Genomic DNA, 21,372 nt, shown 5'->3' with positions numbered 1-21,372 from the left:
TTTATCCAAGTAGAAAAATGGGAAGAGTGAGCTGTATTTCACTGATTTTGTTGGATGCTTAGCAGTGGATGGCACAAATTTTTTTTTGCGAAGTATTTTTTTTTCTCCTTTTCTTTTTTAGGCTTGCAATTTAGCTTAATTCATTTTTGATAGTCCCTATGAAAGCAAAACCAATGTACAGCTCATGAGATGTGAGCAAAGTAATTGGTTTGACTTGAGGACAAACATTAGAGGCAGCCATATGCCATTACCATCTTTGCCTCTTACTTGGGAGAAATCTTAAGACAAGACATTCACGAAAATATACATGAGAGTAATTACATGCAGCGGAAGAGGGAATCGGGTTCATTACACTACTCTGTCCGCATTCTCACAAGAAACTTTTCAACAATTTGTAGCACTTACAAGTAAAGCTGGAACTCTACTGTGCAAAAAAGAAACATACAACTAAAATCACGATCTAAGCACGAGAAGGATTTTTAGACCTTACACCATAACACTTCTTTCAAGCTTTCAGTAGCGTCACCACAATGATGTTAAAGCAAATACTCTGGAATGGATGGACACTTTCAGAATCTTTGCTACAACTAAGTCCATTAAATGTCACCAAGCACCTTCAACACATTTGGACTCATGACATTGCTTATTGCAAACCCAACCATACTTGGGGTAGTGGGAATTTTAAGCAAATCCAGAACAAATCAGCTCTGCCTCGCTCTGCTATACCCACATAAAATAAACTGTGCGCCAAGGGAACAGAAACAACAACCCAAAACAGTTGTGTATTTCAGAAGAAATAAGAAAAACTGACAAGGGAGTTGGTCATTGATTCATTTTTTCATTAAGCATGACTGAAATTTAGATAGGTGTCATAGCCAATAAAGGCAAATTTTCTTCCAGCCTGACAGACACTCATGCTTCTAGTTAAAGAATTTTCATCAGCATGCTATTAAAACCCAAGGGGAGACAAGAACATAGTTTGATACATACACCCTTGAGGACAGCCACTTACTTACCTTGCATTACACCAAAACTACCTATCTTCCTTGCAGTACATCACAAACCAGTAAAGTCCACATAAGCTTTAAACCTGGTTTATCAACTCTAGTTTTTCTTGGTTGGATGTTTTACAGTTGTAGAAGAAGAGGATATAGACAGATGAATTCTGCTTTGGACATCATGTAAACTAACTGACAAAATGTTAGTATATTATTAGACACAAAACAGTTATACTGACCATGATAGAAAACACTAACCCTACAGCTGGGCTTCAAAAAAATCCACATTCCACCTTGTCAGAAACAAGAACATGCAAAGTTTTGACTTAGAGTCAGGCCACAGGGCCAAGCAATCCCCGTACCATGCCCAGCAACCCATTTGCTTGGGACATCTTACCAAAAGCCTTTCTCACTGGGCCTCAGGGGCAGAGACCAGGCCCAGGCTACGTGCTCCACCCTTAGGAAGATCTAATAGATGTTCACGCGGGCAGGACTTACGTGTAAGCTGTCCGCTCTACAGTCAAACCTCTTCAGAGGCATTTAATAGCAATCTTTTCATAATGCACATCAGTTTTCAAAAGCAGAGTAGGAAACAACTTGATATACGGATATAATTCTAGCTTCAAAATGAGCCATTCAAGTCAATGCTGTTTCTACATGTAAAAAAACATGTTAGATCTCATGATTGCTTTCTTTAAAATTAGTTATCAAAACCTGATTGCTGGTTAAAAGGTATTTTAATTAAAATACAAGTTGTTGCTACCCCAAAATTTAGTTCAGTAGTACAGTACTTCCACACGTGAGAGGAAATGGATCCAAGCAACTGCTCTGCTCTAAGCAACGGGAAGTTGGCAAATACAGGCCAGGGGCAAGCAGCCAAACCAACCACTAACGCTCAGAGCAGTATAAATCAACATTCTGAATCGGGTTTTACACTTCCTTTCTAAAGTCTTAAGCTCTAACTGCTTCTTTTATAAAGATTTATCAGCCTTCCATCAGATCACTAGAGAAAGACATGGAGGAGGCAATAATAGCACAATACTTCCACTTGACCTTGGCTTTGGGCCACTTTTTTTGTCAAGTGTCAAATCAAGAATGAAGCTTAAGAGACCTCTATTGTCACATAAGTTGTTAACTCATTAGCATAAGCTTACGACATTTTATACCTTATATATGAAAGTATCAACCATTATTTTCCTCCACTGTCCTGTCATACCACCAGATGCAGTGTGAAAAAGCCACAGATGGCCAATAGGACTTTCCTATGGGGTGCCACATGCATCGTTTCCCACTGACAACTCTCAACAACATTTAACAGCACCGGGATTATGGACAAATGAAGGAACATGCACAAGACCTCTGCTTAGAGATTTCACAGCAGTGGCCACAAAGGAGGAAGAAGGATGAATGGGAAGATGCTGCACAACAGCCCATAAGGTGAGGCCTCCCTTGCCATGAAGAGAAAGGGCAACTGAAAGCCCATTCCACACTGTCACATACTCAACAATTACCCAGTTACTCCTTTCTAAACAATAAAGATGGACTACAAAGGACTCCAAAAAAGATGGACTCCGCTGACAGCTTCACTGGTTAATCTTATTTCAAATGATTATATGGCTGAGAAAATAATGCTGATCATTTGGGCTATAAAAAAAAATCTCCAAAAATACAAAACAATGTTTTTGTACAGTAAAATATCTATTTTTTGACAAAGACAACAACAATTCCTAACAATGGGAACAGATGGAGATTAATGACTTTAAGCTGACTCCACCAGACTAACAAAATGTCAGTATGGCACTCGCCCCATAAAGCTCAATAACATCTCAAAAATAGTAGTATGCCGAAAGTAACCAGTCGGTCACTAAACTAACTATAAAAGTTACAGTAAAATATACAACATGTGAGCAGAATTTGATAAATACTTAAAATACATTTGAGATTTTTCTCTCCTGTGTTTCTAGTTTTTAACAGCCTTGAATTTTGCTCATTCTACATCAAGGAAACACTATGCAAAATTAACATTTTAAAGCAAGGAGTTTCAAGCAATGTTCAACATACGAAGAATTGTTGGGAACAAGCTTTCCTTGCACTGACACTACTTAAGCACTTAAACTGCAAAGCAATTTATTTGGGATGTCATAATTTAGCCCTGCATGGGTGTCAACCAACTTGCTTCAAAGTTTGCTTCACATCTACAGCAGTTAATCAAAACAAGGCAATTTTATTAGTTATATGGGCTGTCTAGTACGTCTAAGGCTTTTACACATCTCATGTTGGGAAGTATGGGCCTGCATTTGAAGATTTTAAAATCCCCTGAAAGTGATGGATATGCTTCTTGTCTTCTGTCTGTACAAAACCAATTATTATGGGGCACAAACGTATCACTGACATCTCCTGCGGAAGCAGATGGACAGACTCCCTGACCTCCTCCCACATCCACACCATCTTGGGAAAAAATAAAAAGGAGAGCAGTACAGTGCAACAAGAAGTACAGTGCACCAACTTTCTAACTTAAAATGGCATTTCCTCTCTTAAAATTGTGCTCCTTGATACCACACCACATATAGACACACTGGTGGTCTCCAGCCCTGCCATCTTTACTGACGGGTGCCAAAACAGGCCAATAATGGAGGAAACCCATCTACCATCAGCTCTGGAGCAGAAGGGAAAAAACACACACCTGGTGAGCTCTCACAGTGATTATCAAAAATGCATCACAGGGAGGTAAACATTTTAGAACAGTGACGGATATGAAAGGTTCCCCGCTGGTCTTTTTGGGCAGCAGTTCCTCCCCCACTATTGCTTCTCAAGTCAGGAAGCTTCCTAGCCACAGAGGATGATTTTTGTTGAACAGAGCCTTAACTTATTAATAAGAATGAAATCTCTTGACCTAGATTTTCTCCTAGCTTAAATAAATAAATAAACAAAAATCTGTGTATATACACACAGCCTTCCCCTACAAACACCAACATATTATACTCATCTTACACCAAAGCACTTCAAAACAGATATTTCACAATGAAAACAAAAAAGGCTTCTCTCTCTCTCTCTCACATACACACACCCTTAACTCAGCTTTGCATACAAACATGAATACAGATATGATATTTGATTAAAACAGAAACTTGAACCCCAGGTTGAATGTATTTACTCTTCAAAAGCGTTTTACAATTTGATTTCTTCTTGCCTGCTGTGATAATTGATGAAAACTACACAGGGATTAAAATGAGCACAGGTGCGTGTCTCTGCGGTTCAAAGAGATCTGATCTCAAATGAAAATAATAAAAACAGAAAAGCTCCACTATTTTTAATAATGGCTTTAACGTGCCTAACCAAATAAGCCTAGATTCAAAGTAAGATTTCACAGTCCAGGCTTTATATAACCAAAATTCAAAACTCGTTTCATATAGTGTATCAGCAACTTCTGTGAGTATTATCTGATTGAAGTATTAACAGCCCTCAGTATTGTGAGGGACTGAAGCTGGAGTGGGAGGGAGGAGGGGGGGGGAGGAAAGAACTAAACAACAAAAGAAACCCTCTAAAAGCAATAAAGAGCACTAAAACACATAAAACACAACCCAGCAGGTACAACAACAGATACTTGGTGCTAAATCAACATTGTTTTTAAATTTGAGAAGTGAAAGGAAAGCCGGGGAGCTTAAGATATTTTACTGCCAATATTAAAGATCTGCACAAAACCCATGATTATTTACTCTGCCAAATTGATACTGCTGCAGCTGGATCACAACTTCCTCATAACCATGAGGCCAGGAACTGCTTACAAATTAATATATGATACAGCTAAATCTTCGTGCCAGCTAATCATACCTAATGCAAAAAAAAAAGGTGAATTCCCCCAATGTTCTGTACCAGTTTCCTTCAGCAAAGCTAACTAGCATGTCGCTAATCCCAAATTTGCTGCACTACTTTGTTAAACAGATTTAAAAGCCAAATACACACAAATCGCACAGGATAAAGCATTGATTCTGTGTTCAAGGCTTATCACTGAGCTTCTGTGAGAATTGAAAGAAGAAAAAAAAAAAAAAGCAGTATTCACTTGTGTGGAAAACAAATTAATTTGTCTTCAGTGCATGCCAATGAACAACTCATCACTCATGTAGGGACTTTTATACAACAACTACTTTCTTGAATAAGCTGGCTCTGACACATCTCATGCGATAACATACATTCAATCTCCTTTTAGAAGCAGAACCCAGTATACTTTCAGGCCTTCAAATAATAACAGTAGGAGATGACACACCGATGGATCAGAGACTCTCTTCCCTCCTCCAAGCAGGGACAGTTCACGGCTCCCTCAATGTGAGACACAGAAGCTAATTAGCACTGCTTCCAAACCAGCTCCATTTTAACTCGAGCATCTCTTTCAGTAGTGAGAATGAGGGAAACAGTGGCCGTGGTTTTGAGAAGTACATCAGTGAAGCTGGCAACATCCAAACTTTTCCAAGAATCACAGAATCATAGAAAGACCCGGGTTGGAAGAGACCTCAAGGATCATGTAGTTCCAACCCCCCTGCCTGGCAGGGCCACCAAACATACACATTTACTAAATCAGGTTGCCCAGGGCCCCATCCAACCTGGTCTTGAACACCTCCAAAGACAAGGCATCCACAACCTCTCTGGGAACCTTTTAAGCAACCTTTTAAGTTACAATAGACATGTATTACTGTCCGCCGTTGTATTTTTAAACACAGGTGTCATTATTTTAACAAAGGAGACACATATTTACCCAGGAGTTAAAATGCACCAAGAAGTAATCAAGCATTTATTGAAGAAAACAAGAGATTTCAGATAGTTAGAAACAACCTAAATCCAAAACTGCTATCATTTTGTTTAAATTAAAATATATGAATGTTCATAGCACATGTCTATTAGTCAGTGGGGAATGTGTGTGCATATGTGTGGGGAAGGAGGCATAAGACTTAAAATAGCTCATCAATACAACAAACACCGAGCTACCATTTAAACTTCACACAGTCCCATTCAAATTTACCAAGTTTATTTGTTTTTTTGAGAGGAAGTATACATAAAAGCATGTTCTTTCACACACAGGCAGCTGAACTGGAGTAAGACTAAACCAAATCTGCACAGGAAACCCAGGATTAGAGCTGAAACTCTGCTCTAATCCTCCTGTCCACAGAGGGAGCGATCAGCAGCCAGCACGTGGTACGAGCTCTGCACCTGCAATACCCAGGCAGGATTCAAAACGCTTACAAAAAGATCAAGCTTCATCTGACAAGTTTCCTTTAGGCTTAAGAAGTGCAGTATCTGCCTTCCTCAAAAACAAACCAAAACCACATGCTCCGAGCCTTGTCAGCAATTTTGCTAGAAGGATACCTGCAATGGGCAGATGTATGCTCAACCCCAGGACTTCTGGGAATGGTTCTGATGGTGAGAAAACAAGGCATGATAAACCAGAAACACTGCGGTTGGGTACCCACGAAACAACACAAGTTGGCACTGTCATATCACATCAGTACATCATCTTTACATCACTTTTCTGCAGATTCCTTACTTAACTGATGAAGTCTTAGCAGCTGTTAAACCACTTCGCAATGGAACAACAGAATTCCCATAACAATAAAATAACGTTGAAATATAGTACTATTTATCCGAAGTTGCAAAATGCCTAGCAATAGAGGAAGAAAGAAAAAGGTTTATCTTTAAATACCGCCTCCTACTGCTACATGCAATCATTTCTGCTATTTTTATACCATAACAAGAAGTGAAGGTCAGGAAATAGGAAATAAGCTGGTGTAGGGAACCTGCTTTGGCAGGGGGGTTGGACTCGATCTCTGGAGGTCCCTTCCAACCCCTACGATTCTATGATTCTGTGAAGCACGCTGAGTAAATTAGGGGTAAATCTATGCCCTGTGACTACTGCTTGAATATAGATTGCAATTAAAAGCAAACAGAAAACCACAGAAAACAAAATCTTTTGCAGCACAGCAGCTTCAAAAAGCCACCATTTTCTATTGGGACAAAACAGTACTTCGGTTCTATGCCATGCTGCCGTGAAAGTTTCCAATACTGAAGCACCAAAAGGTCTTCTGCTTAATTTTGGTACTGCTTCTTTAAATGGACTGTAGAACTTCAGTTTGCAAGTCTTATCCACACACTGGGTTCAAATGCAGCCAACACTGACAATAAAACCACAGTCCAGCATCAGGAATTGGAAAAATGTGCCAGTTATTTTCTCACCCATCTTTTCAAATGGGCAATGCAAACTGATTGTCATTTGGGCTGCTTTAATACCTCTTCATGTTTCACCAGTAAGCATGTTTCTTGCCTGGAGGGTCAACTGCAGCCCACAAGCAGGTACTGCAAATCAAGGAATTCCTTTCTTATTTGTGAATATATGCCATGTGTATGTTTACTATGAAGCTACAACAGCATCGATATGCCAGTTACCAAGTACATAAACAACTTTATGGCGTTCATTACTATTTTAAAGCAGACATCAGCTGCCATATATGAGCAATGAACAAGGTAAGTTAACAAGTCCCTAAACCTGGTCCCCACTACATGGATGCTAAAAGATTGGAGAAATACAATAGCACATCAGCTTCCACACATACTCATATTCTTGAGAGATGCTTTTCAGTTTCCTCTTAATTGCAAAACCTTGTTATGGAATAACTAGAAACCCTGAACAGTGCAGGTACAAACTTCATCTGCAACTGTTTTCCTATTTATAAAGCCACATTTTCAGCTCAGTAGGAGGAAAGGCTCAGGCTTATTTGTATCAGCTAACTTTTCAATATTATAGCATGTTGTTGCTGACAACCAGGTATTAATACTAATGCTTATCTGAAAGTTCCTAATTATATAACTTATCCTTTTAAAACAGTTTACTGCATTAAACGCTTAACAGCTTTATCCTGAATAAAAATCCTGCCAAAAACGCAATGAGCATCTTCAGTGCAATTCTCAGCCTTTTCTTTGAAAAGCAAACAAACTCATTATGTTCCATAAGGAGAATAAAGTCTCTACAAGAAGACTAAAATCTTCTCAAAGGCAGGATTACATTAAAAAAGATTTTATTCTTGGCTCAAAAGTGAACATTTGGGAGTCACCACTTTCAAGCAAGCACTCACCCACTTAAAGGCTGAAGCATTTATTTTGAAAAGCAGTGTGAAATTTCATAGGGGGAAAAAAAAAACTCACTATTTTGCACTTCCCTGCTTTTGGTAATTCTCCAGATATGACAAAAAATAATCTTGAAATAGCCTCTTCCCTATATAACCATTTTCTCATAGACACTGCCAAGTTATCTTACACCACCAGTGAGAATTTCTACAAGATGTAACGACTTCCAGACAAAGCAACACTGAGTACAGAAATCAAGTGAAAATTAAAAGCATTTGAGGTATTTCAGGAGACACCTGAGAAAAAGGCCTGGAGAATTCATCTCACTGGATGTCTACCATGTACTGCCCTGCCACCAGCCTGCTCAATACCGCTAGAAGGGGTAGAAGGCAAGTGGTAGAAGTGCCACTCTGCTACACAGGATGCTCGAATCCCAGGGGTTGGACTCGATGATCTCTAAGGTCCCTTCAACCCACACGAGACTGTGATACTCTGAAGGCAACAGGGGGCTAAGTGCCATATCCTCAGTGTCCAGGGCAGATGAGTTTCAGCCAGCCCCACCACGAAGGACTACATTCCTACTGCAGCTAACAGTCCTCAGAAGAGCAACACTTCACTGTTGGATGCAAACCAGGTACTGTAAATGTTTTCCCAGATCCAGCCCAAATCAGCTGCAGAAAGGAAAAGCTCATCTAGGAAACTGGATCAAGTCCCTACAGGGCTTTTGAATGAAGAGTATTACTTGTCTGTATATACATATGGACGACATTGTGTTATGGCATAAATACCAAAGGATAGAAAGGAGGATTCAGTCTCTCTTCTCCAGGATGACATAAGCCTACCTGGAGACATCCACACACGTAATGTGCACTGGGACTTTGAACAATGTGATCTAGAGGGAGGTGTCCATGCCTATAACAGGGGGTTGGAATGAGATGGTCTTATGGGTCCCTTCCAACCCAAACCAATCTGTGATTCTGTGGACACTGACGTGTGCTGATGGTCCCAATGCCAGAAGCGGGAGCCACCAGTTTTCTAGTTGACTCTTTTTCCCTACCTCATGCATGCACATATTTGTGGGAATGCTGTTTTGGCCGCTCTCCTTGCGTTTTACATGTAAGCATTGCTACTTTCTCTTATCTGCAAAGCAAGATCTTGACTGTGACCTAAAAAAGCTCTGTAAGCTGTATTTACTGCAGTAATGGAAAACTAGGCCCAAGAAGCTGAATATTTTGTGCCTACATTCATTTCATGCATGTCAGTTTCCAACTAAAATTACAGCATCAAGCAGCAGCTCACCTTTCTTTCTTTTCATTTAAATACCTACACCCAGGAATGTACATAGGGGTAAATTAAGGCATTTTACTATATAGGCCAAGTCCTGACCTGTACATCTACATAAGTTAGCATAAAGGTAGAAGTACCACAGACATCAAAAACAAAACATTAACGACTCATTTAAATACTCATTGTAGAGATTACTAGGAGAAATATATATGTATGTGTGTGTGTGTGTGTCTAAGAATAAAAACACCAAAAAAACTGAAAAGCAATAACCAAAACCAGAGACTGTATATAATTGGAATCTTTTCCCAAGAAGACTTTTCCTTGTGAGAAATTTCTTGTCTTCTTGTACAATACAACACACTAAACTAGGAATCTTCATTTTCCGTCACTTTGCATTTTGTATGTATTTAGGTTGAAGACTAACTACATAACTCAAGATAATTCAAATCTGTTCTGAAACATGCTTTTAATTACCTGGAAAAAAAAGCTGTAGAGTTTTCTGTGCAGAACACATCCTTTTTTTCCAGGAAAAATACATCTGTCTTCTTCCCAAGTAAGAACAGAATTAGTTAAAACAAAAACTATCACGCAATGGAAAACAATTAGATATTTGCGTTCTGTAATTTCTCAACAGGGGAAAGCAGTTCTTCTACAATTCAAGCTGCCAAAGGCTGCGAAGCTGTGATCAAAGACATTATAATGTCAAAAAGAAAAGAGACAGACACTGGACAGCAACCCAAGGGCACACTCCCTGCTTTCTCAGGAGCTTTCAGAGCTACAAAGCCCAGCAGCCAGAAGGAACCCAGCCATACTCCAGCACCATAACTGTCTCCTCCATGTTCTTACCAACCCACTCCTGCAGAATGTTCACTGCAAAACCCAGTGAATTTTGTGAGGTTGTGACCACAGAGTTCCTTACGTTCTCATTTATACTTTCAATTTTACTTTACTCACCCAAAATTAAGTGTTCTGTATACTGCCTAATAAAAGGGTGTTATGAAAACGGTGATGAACCTACCATTATAACACCAAAATTGTAATGTAAAAACGACTATTTACAACAAAGCATAAAACTATTTTATTACTTCTTCCAGCTCAGTATACTATGGTACCAAGTTGTATTTAATTGAAGGAAGACTTCACTGGGCATCGCTCTGGTTCAACACTGAAAACAGCAGGCTTTATTTTCAAATAGTAGGCAGCTTTCACAATTTGCACCAAGCTGAATGAAGCACTCCACAAAAGCAAGTCACACCAATTAAGGAACAGGTTTTGTTTCCCATTAGAAATTCAACTTTAAATTAGTAGAAGTTTGAAGCATGGGAAAGAGGCAGCAGAAAGTCTGGAACCTCACAGCAGCTACTGTTGCATTAGATAGGATCTCTATCACTACTGCCATAACACTAGTGTTCCTCACTTAAGAACGCCCTTCTGTAATTACTACACTTGCTAAATAGCTCTGAAATTAATAGAATGGTGTATTTATACACTTCAACCATGTGACTAGCAATAGAAAACACCAGACAGACAATTCAAAACAGACAGAATTCACGTCAACATGCAGTATTGTCTCCCTGCCTTCCTGTTCCACCTGGACATTGGCTCCTTGAGATCAGAGCACAGCAGCGAGCACCACATAGCTGTCTCACGGCCCTGCAATGCCACTGCAGAATGACACTGTGATATCTGGCTGCAAAGTAAGCTTACTTCCATTAGTAGCACTTGTTTAGTAAGGACCACAGTGATAGAGGATGCAATGAAATGTACACTGGAGGTGGAGCACATGCATCTGATTTCAAGCAGAGGCTGGGCACCTTATACCAAGCCCTTTCAGTAACAGCGATGCAGAAGTAAGATGGAAAACACTGGAGTTGATTCCAACAGTTGGAAAAGCATCATTTAACACCTTCATAGCATTTACAGATAATGAAAGCTCAGAGAAAAAACATCATCTTAAACCCAGAGTTGATGGGGGACAAGGCTTCTCCAGGTGCATCTGGCCTCTTGCATTTTAGGCCAAGCACTGATACTGCTGTTTAGCCAGCTAAGCAGGAGTTCATTCAGTTTTTACATCCCTAGAGCCTCTAATTCTCTAGTCTAATCTTTAGGAAGAACACTTAGAAATGGATCAAATACTAGGTGAGCATTTTCGGCGTATGCTTCTTCACAAGTGGCATGGATACTACTCCAAAACACCCCAGGGCCTCACAGTTCCCTTACTGAAAACCAGAAAGATGAGCAGGGGTACCTGCAGTGTCAGGACACAAAAATAAGCCTGGGAAGCAGCACGTGCCTTCACCATCATGCTACAGACAAGCCAACTGTCAACTGCCTGAGATGCAAGGAGATGCGAGGTGAGGTACATCTCAGAAGCCACCACACTCCACATTCTCCATACACTTACAAAGGTGCCCTTTAGGCCAGTATTATATCATGGTTTCAGTCCAGCGTCTAATTTCCTACTTTATAGAACACAGACCATTACTTCCTCGCCTCAAGTGAGAGCTCCTTCATTTTTCATTCACATTCAGAACCTAATCACACTACTTCCCCTTATCTTGGATCCCTTCAGATCCCAGCAACAAGACAGGTGGTTGAGAAGAGTAAGCCACTGGCAGAATTTTGCATTTTTATTACATTTGGGGGAAGGCATGCTGCAATAATCTTGTTCCATCTCATCAGCATTCCTGTTCTTTAGCATATTTTCTGAATAAAGCCTATGCAGGCAAATTAGCACGGTGATATTTCACATAGTTCTTGGTCTTTATGGTTCATTCTCTCACTTGCTAATGCTTCCTGTCAGTTGCCAGGCTCCTAGATCAGTAAAGGGTAATTTGCACATCTGCCTACTGTAGCAGCTGTCTTTTGAAAATTAGGATGGATGGCTTCACAACCCCAGCCACAGCATCAGAACAGCCTGAAGATGTCAAACCAAGAGGATTTTAGGATAAAGTGGCTTCCAAACATTCACAAGTCCAAAAGATCACTTTTATCTCATGGAGCTTTAAAATATCACTTTTAAAGTCGTCATCCCTCAGCTATCCCCTCCTCCCCCCCCATCCCCCACTAGTGACAGACCAAAGAAGCTCCAAGAAAGGCCTGCAGCATATTTTCACCCCAAGTCCTAATTTTACAATTGCTGAGTGAAAGATGCGTGCCTATTTGTGTGCATTTCTGCAACTACACTTATTCAATCATTTTAAGACGAAAAATAGATTATTGTATGCAATATGTTACTACTCAGATAGCAAAACACTTATGTCTGGTAGCAGGCTTGCTGTTTTTGGCTTTAGGAGGTTCCCCCTCCACCCCCCTCTTCCTGTGAGAGGAAAGATTTTCCCAAAGGATTTAAGTGATTTCATAAAACAAATGTAAAAACAAAGACACTTTTGTCTAAAGACTGCAAGTTTTGTTTTAAAGGGAAGGGACAGAGAGGGAAGGAAGAGAGAAATGACATTGATCATCTTCCAATTGAAGAGGAAAAAAAAAGCAGACCTCATTCCAAAAATAGAAACTTTTTGATAGCACAAGCTTTCTATAGTAAGGAGGTTATTAAAATAAATAAATTAAGATTTGTTTCTAAATATACACATCTGGCTTAACACAATCACCAGTGAACACCTCCAATCATTACAGCAAAGATCAGAGGAAAACATTTTCTCTCCAAATTCAACTGCTTACACTGTGCATTCCTATTTGCTCTGCTTCATTAGAGTCAGTTTCTTTCCCTTACAGTCTACCAAACAGAAGGAAGAAGAAAAAAATAATTAAAAAAAGGTAGAAACGTGTGGTTTTAAACATACAAAGATTTGTGGGATTCACTTCAACTACAACTGCTGAAGCTTAACCTAATATGCATAATTTCATTTGCACAATTAGGACTCAATACTATAGTGGAAGTAACCCCCTGAACTTGAGCAGCAAACATGTCAAGACCAGGACAATAGTAGCAATAAATAAAGGAAGAACTAATGAAAGCATCAGTGAAGCCTTCAGCAAAGCTTGTGTTGCGGTCTTGCAAGAAAAACCTAAGTGCGCAGGCCTTCACATCTACAGATGTTCCTCATGCGTTTACACAAACACACTGCAGAAATATCATGTGTTAAAGAACTGGGACTCCAGTTTCTCACTAGTGGATATTAGTTAAAATAACACGTGTCCATACTGAATGAAAACATTCCATAAATTCCCATTCACACTGCCCGCCACTTAAACTAATTCAGTATTGTCACTCACTGCAGTTGTCACTCAACACATAGAGGTAACTCACTGGAAGAGCTCAGCAGCAATACACTTCAGCAATATCACAGCTCAGAAAGGCAAAACAACATAGATAATAGGGATCTTGCAATAAAATTGAACATAGAATTGAAATCCATTGCATTTTAACTACTCACATCTACATGACTGACCTAGAAATGCCAGTATTAAACTTGACTTTTTTTCTAAACACAGTCTCACAGAGGTATATAGGTACATAAAAAGTAGCAAGGTGCTCCTCTTTAAGAGAGGAAAACAGGCCCAAACTACTGAGGGTAGACAGAAAAAATAACAGTGGCAAACGGATAATAAAACGGATCACAAAAGGATTATACATGTATGCATGTGCATATATATGTAGATATACATTTAGAAAGTGCATGTTATCGTCCCAAGGCCTGCTCACCCAACCATGACTCAAAACAATTCCACAACATAGTTGAAGCTGCATATACATACATGCGCCAGCACGCACAACAGAAACAGCTTCACTTCCAACAGCCCACTGACCTCCTTGGGTAGCACACACTGATTAAGCTGTCAAGTAGAAAAGGACAACAACATACAAAGGTCATTCTGAATCCAAAGGTCTGAGTCCATTCATGAATTTGATAGTTATTTAAGACAGACTTGCCTAACGCTGTGTAGAGGTACTGGAGAAAGAGCAATGCTGCTACCAGGGGCCCTTTCACAAGGAAAGGATGCTTCTTCAGCTCCTGTTTGCACAAGGAAAAGAGAAAGATAAACACCAGGTCAAAATCAGAAAGAAAGGTGCCAGTGAGAACTGGAAGGCTGTGGAACAGCCTTTCTTTCCCCTTTCTTCCTCCCACAATTCTCCTTTCCTTTGCTTGTTTGTGAACTACACAAAATGCCGTGTCAACGGCAGATGCTCACACCTAAAAGGTTCTCCCGCAGTTTGCTGCAAGGCTCTGCTTTGTTCCTTCCCCACTGCAACCTCTCTTCATTCAGAGGAGCTCTTCTAAATAGCGCAACCCCAACCAGCTAATAGCTATCCCACAGTTACATCACAGTGATGAATAAAACATGAGCTTTCCAATTTAATTCGAACACGCATTAATACGCATACTGAGTTCAAGTGCATCACAAGCAATTCTGTCATTTCCCTTTTCACCGGTTTGCTCATTCAGTCTTTCCCTAACTTTCGTATTGTCAATCACATCTCTCTTGTATTCTTCCACTTGTGCTCCAGGTTTCAACTCCATCTCCTTAAACTGCTCCCCTCTTGCTCCAATCCACTTCCCTGTGTCCCAGTCTGACCATGCTTGCCATGAACACAGTAGTAACAACAAGGATGTTCCTTTCCACTTGCTCGAGCTGCAAACAATACTGGATGTGGCTGTTATCTTCCCCGACCAATAAAGTCTTCAAACATTTCCTCCCATTTCTTAATGCAGACTTTTCCAGGAGCTCAAATTTGTAACAGGAAATTATTGGAGCGATTGTGTTTTAAAGAACTCAACAAAGCATCAGGAGATGTGTGCTCAGCTCTCTTATTTGCTGGAGGCCGTTCAAACTTAGACTGAATCTCTCCTTTATGAACCTGGAATAATAACTTATCCACCTCATCCATTAGCATTTGTAACTTCAAAGCTGTCAAACAAAAGATGCTTCACAAACAAGAAGCATAGCTCGGGTCTCATCTTTTTTAATCGCTCGTATAGAAGAGCAACAGGAGCAAGTGGAAAAAAACGAATTCACAATAAGTGAATAGCATAATACATGCTAAAAGCTACCAAGACAATAAATTCAATTTTCCCTGGGATTGTTAAATTATTCTTTTGATGGCTCAACACAATCTTTTCACGTTTATTTCCTATGGGGGATGCTAACACACTGAGCTCATTACACAGCTCCACTTGAGAAGAGGGAATGGCAAGAAAAAAAAATAAGGAAAAAACACATGTATTTAAAGCAAACACTAAAAACCTGAACTATTAAATCTTAAGTCAACTACAGTGGAAAGGAGTTTGCAGCTGGATTATTTCTAAGGAAGTCAGACACCTGCCTTATAAATTCAAAACAAGCAGACATAAAACAGTATCAAGACACTGATCTTGCTTTGATGTACAAACATTCTCAAAGCATCTTGCTTTTTCAAAATGATTCTTCTAAAGATGCATCCGCACCAATGACATACATTCTTCCTCCTTTTGAAAGAGTGCTCTTGAAGCTTCCAGAAGACAGATTGTGTCTACAAAGCCCAGCTTACAAATGGGCAGGCCCCAATGCTCTAGAGGAGATCAAAGTCAACACGGTGGGGGCCCTCAAATCACACACACCATCATTAAGCTTTCTGTGAGGCACACGCCTTCTGTTCATACCAGACAAGCCTTCAGCTGAAGGAAAACCCGGAACAAAGTGTCTGAACTGCCATGCCTCGTGCTTCAGGGTGTACTGGGTGACCGGGCCTACCAGGCCTTCGTGTGGCTCAGCACAGTTAATGGATGTAAGCACCCACTCAACAGGAGAGCATGGTCCTTACTTACGTGTTCATCAGCCACCCTGTCTTCCAGCCTGCTTTTCCACTTTCTGTCCCATGCATAATAATGTGTGGTTATCTTTAATATTTTATGACTTATACACTAAAACAAAACAAAAATAGAAAAAGCAGCAGCTACTAATGGCATTGACAGGAATCTTACTTCTAAAAATTCCATTCATCATCATGTGTCTTGACTACACTTACTTTCATCTCCAAAAACTTTAAAAACAAGAACAGCCTATCTGCTTCTGATACTTCCATCATGGAAGCATTTTCTATTTCCATTTACTTGCACCAAGGATTGAAGCATCACACTGAAGGTAGCCTGAGTTACCTGAACAGGTTCCTCAGCAGTCACACAAAAACACAAACTGTGACTTAAAAGACAAGCAGGTGGGAGGGTACCCAAAATCTGATAGCTGGGAAACTCATTTCAATTTTCAACATACATGTTTTCTAACATTTATTCAACAAGTCATCCAGTCATGCTCCTGTACGACAAGCTTTTAATAAACAATTACAGATGAACTTCAGTTTATGACCTCTCCTTTAAGAATCTGCCCCAGGGCATTTCTTAGTAGTTGCTACCCTCCTGTCTGCCCAAACTAAGAGATAGAAGCCAACATAGCTTCAGTTTTAGTCTCCATCTAAATCCAGACTGTTTGTTCACATCAGTTTTGTAGTTTGGATGACCCTCTAGACGTTCTACTGGAATTTTATCTTCCCTGTAAACAAGTAACCAGAACTGCATACAGTATTTGATATGAAATCTCCCCAGTGCCTTGTATAATAACTTGCCTGTCTCCACTGAAGAGATCTTGATGTCCACAACATTTGCCTTCATTTTGTGTCCAGCATCAGTCATCCCTGTATGACTACAGCATATAGGCCTTTCCCTGCAGACCTGTTTTAAGGGATGACCTCCCAGCTGATAGCAGATGCGCTGCTAATAATCACTCAGCAGATAATCTCACTTTCAGAGCTATTTAACTTCCTCTCATTCCTATTGCTTCAGTCATCCTGGACATTCAAGTCTTTCTACGCAACAATCCAACCTTACTCAATGCTGACTGTGCTCCCTGACTTCGCCTCATCAGCAATCACCCTTCAAACAGACTAATCTCAATTGGTATGAAGGAAAGAAGACCAGCTCCACAGCAGCACCTACCCCAAGCAGCAACTCTATCCACACAACCAGAGTCACGATTTGTTTTTTGTGTCTCCTTAAGTTACCCCACCGTTTTTTAGCCAATCCTCCTATTTCCAATTTAGTTATTTTCAGCATGGCACTGCTGAACTGCAGTCTTCTACTCCTTTTGTCTACAACACTCAGTACTTATCCAGTAATAATACATCTTTAGTCTTCCATGACCTAATTGTGGCAAATCCGTGATGCATTTTATCCTGTTTTCCACTTATCTTTGTGTATTTAATTACTTTTTCCATTCCAAATTTGTTCTAAATCCCTGAATATTATTAAGACCGGAGCAAGAAGTGTGAATAGATTTCATTCTTCTCTCCTTAGAAAATAAACACAAGTGTAATTATTTTGCTTTACTGCTATCACAGCCACTACACCCAATTTGACAGACAACAAACAACTCTTTTTTTTTTTTTACCTGGCTCCAACATTCTGTGCCAGCCCTTTTGGAGTCCTACAGCAGAGACTCTTTGCTTACTTTGCTTGACAGCATTAAAACTCAAAACAAGCTTAAGACTTGTTATTTGTCACGCTGTCTTTCTCCCATATTCAAGTCCTCATTTCTATAGGAAGGTGCCATGAATGGCTATACTTTGGAGTTGTTAAAGTCATATATTCTTCAACTACAGCCTGGTCCTCATAGTATCAAACCCAACTTCTCTTCCAGATGTCATACCATTCATTTAAGGCAATCCAACTTATTTTTCCCCCCCTCCAAATTCATAGGTCTTTAGCTTAGCAGACTTCACAAACCAGTTCCTTCAACTTCTCACAACTTGTCCTTCTGAAATAAAAGCACTTTGCAGCTGATACATTTCAATTCACAATGATTAACTTGTGGCTATAATCAACACAGGCATCCTGTGGAACAGAGCTGTAATCCAGAGATGGAAAGTAAGATCCATTGTCAGCCACAGAGAGACCAGAAACATTCCAGAACCAGAGTTTAAAGGTATGAAATCCAGCTCTGGGAAGGGTGTATATACAAGTTCACTGCCCATTCCATTACAGTTAATGGGCAAAAGATACCCCAGGATAATTAGAATGGATATCAATCAGTAGACTGAAATATGTGACCACTTTTAGTAGCATACTTACAAAAAGAAGACTTTTGTGCACGATGCTTTTTCGTGTTAGCACCATATCTCAAATAGGTTCCGTAGCTCTGAGCAACCAAAACATGATTATAGAGCCATGTTTCATAACTTCACACACTTCTGCCTCATTAAATGAAAGTCACTCCTCCTGGTTTTGGAGTATAATATAGACTTTAAGTAGAAACCAACATCACACCCACTGTAAAACCACATCTGTACAGAGCCCCTCCAGGAACAACCTCAAGTGCCACCATCCCCAAGATGCTGGGAAGAGAGGGCTCAGATGGCTATGTGCTGCAGCAGGACACAGCAAGACCCTCTCCAGCAAAGCAACAGCAGATGGGCTCTACATTTGCCTAGAAAACACCATTCCCCTCTTAGCTTTGACTCATGATGTGATTTCTCTCATTATCTGCAGAGATGTCCCAGCACAAGGGCTATCAGCTCCATCAAGGCAATACACCACCCAAAAAGTACATTTGTGGTATACCTACACTACACAGCTGAGGAGAGCACAGGCATCTGCTTGTTACCTCCTGCCCACTGAGGCTGTGCCCACAGATTCAATACTACATCATGAAATACAGAATCACAGATCACAGAATCACAGAATGACCCGGGTTGGAAGGGACCTCAAGGATCATGTAGTTCCAACCCCTCTGCCTGGCAGGGCCACCAAACATACACATTTACTAGATCAGGTTGCCCAGGGCCCTGTCCAACCTGGTCTTGAACACCTCCAAGGACGGGGCATCCACAACCTCCCTGGGCAGCCTGTTCCAGGGCCTAACCACTCTCCTAGTAAAGAAATACCAAACACCATAGTTAACTATGGACCTCTATAAAATGGGATACCTGTCAGAGCCAGCGTACAGCTCTAACAGCACCAAAGCACACCATGGCAAACAACAGCCCCATCCCCAGAGACTACCAGTGATCCTTCATCTCTCCCTCTCAGCCCCCATCACGGTCCGTCCAGCTCATAGGGATGATTCACAAAAGCAGAGCACTTGCCCACTCTCACAACAGAGAAGCAGTTTTCAAGACCGGTAATCTCTTCATCCCACCCCAATGAATAAATAAGGTGCCATATTTTTTTCAGTTTTTCATTTTTTCTGAAGTGCTCAGAAGGGTTTTGTTAATTCTAAGCCAGTTGTGTGCCGGGGTGGTATGGATTACACTGACCTTTTTAGAGCTCGAAACTTTGTTAAATAAGTAGGACACAACGTGAGACACAAGGCACACTGTACGCCCACAGAGTGCCATGCACTAAGAACCAGCATGCTCTACGGGCAGGACCAACAACAAGCTGTCCTATAAGGCACGGCTCTTATGGTACATAAATATGGATGTGAAATGAAAGCACTAGCTCTAACCCAGTACCATAATTAATCAAGAGACACATTTCAAAGAGGAGTGAAGCCGAATTGCAAAGTGACCTCCACAAAGCCACTGGGCAAATCAGTAGCAGATTTAAAAGCAGGGCATTTACAGCCATGTGATAAAAGGTCTACGCTAAAGATAAAAAACCCGTGCTGCAGATAAAAGTCGTCTTCCTGCTTAAAAACACAATAGCAGTGTCATTTTAAGCACAAAGGATGTTCCACCCCTAAGTATCTGAACACAATAACCGCAGATTTTAAACACAAGAACGGATCGGCATGCAAATCACCTTAACTAAGGTCTGAGTGAATTAACATCGTGATGGTACAGGAGACGTCGACCTGCCCACTCCAAAATCTTTAGAATCACAGAATTGTAGGGGTTGGAAGGGAACCTCTAGAGATCATCGAGTCCAACCCCCTGCCAAAGCAGGCTCCCTACACCACGTCACACAGGTAGGAGTCCAGGCGGGTCTTGAATAAAAGAAGTTTAAACCTCCTCCATTGTATACGGTGCTACACACGCTGGACCATAGCAAACAGCTCCACTTCTCGCCCCAGCTGAGAGAGATGCATCACTGGAGGAGTACGGGCCGTGCAAGCCTGTTACCTCCGGACAAGCCTCCTCGCCGGCCCTAAGTTTTCCACTGTTCAGCTCAGCTCCGGGAGCCGCCGGCCGACCCGCTCGGGCAGCACGGTGACAGAGAGGAGCAGCAACACCATGTGCTCGGCCCCATCCCCGCGCAGGGGAGTCCAAGGGAGGAAGTTCACGCTCCTCACCGACCCCAGCTGCTTTCACCCGGGCCATATGTTGTCCCCTGATATTAGCGAGGAATTTCAAAACGCTTCGCCCGCCCCGCCACACACCCGCTCTGCCGCCGGATCCCGAGCGAACGGGCACGGAACCGGCTCCGCTTCCCCGCGGCACCCACCCGGCGGGTCCGCCCGCCTTCTCCCCACCGAGCCGGGCAGAACAGAGCAGAGCAGATCAGGGCAGGGCGGCTCGCAGCACACAGCAGCACCCGGTGGGATGAGCCCCCCGCCCGCTTCCCTCCTGCCCGCCCTCCGCCGCGGGGGGTCCGCAGCAAGAGGGGGAGCGGCTGCGGGGCGGCGGCGCGGCGCTCAGCCCAGGGCCCCAGCGCGCCAGTCGAACCCAGAGCCGCGTTCCGGTCCGGCGCCGCACCCTGCTCCCCTTACCGTCTTCGCCGGCACGACGCGGAGCCTCCCGCTGAGGAGCGAGGCGAAGCCGCGGGGAAAAGCGGGGGGAGCCGGGGCCGAGAAAGCCGCCGCCGCCGCCAGCGGGAGGAGGAGGAGGGGGCGGAGGATCGGCTGCGAAGGGGAGGAGACGGGGGGCGGGCGAGCCGAGGGGCCGGCGGCCGGCGCTTCCTCCCGACACGCCGCGGAGTGGGGCCGGGCCGAGCGTGGGGCCGGGGTGCGGGGCGCTTCCAGCGCTGCCGGGCTCGGCTCTGTGTGGGCTGGACCCTCGCCGTGCTCGCACCGCACGGAGCGGCCCCGCCGCCACCGCCGCCTTTGT

General features: G+C 42.0%; 1 protein-coding gene across 3 annotated transcripts in view; it reads right to left on the bottom strand.

Annotated features, from left to right (window-relative positions):
- Window positions 1-21,157, bottom strand: part of FAM110B (family with sequence similarity 110 member B) — a 96,144-nt gene extending 74,987 nt beyond the window's left edge. For 2 of the 3 annotated variants that reach the window (XM_015855632.2, XM_015855639.2), the window contains exon 1: window positions 21,036-21,157. The gene's annotated coding sequence lies outside the window, so the exon portion shown is untranslated. The remainder of the gene's footprint in view (window positions 1-21,035) is intronic. The other variant, XM_015855634.2, reaches the window with a different exon arrangement.
- Window positions 21,158-21,372: the final 215 nt, after the last annotated feature.

Source organism: Coturnix japonica, chromosome 2, assembly GCF_001577835.2.
Source record: "Coturnix japonica isolate 7356 chromosome 2, Coturnix japonica 2.1, whole genome shotgun sequence".
NCBI classification, from domain to species: Eukaryota; Metazoa; Chordata; class Aves; order Galliformes; family Phasianidae; genus Coturnix; species Coturnix japonica.
Note: the sequence above shows the minus strand (reverse complement) of the source record. Positions and strands in the feature narration are given on the sequence as shown.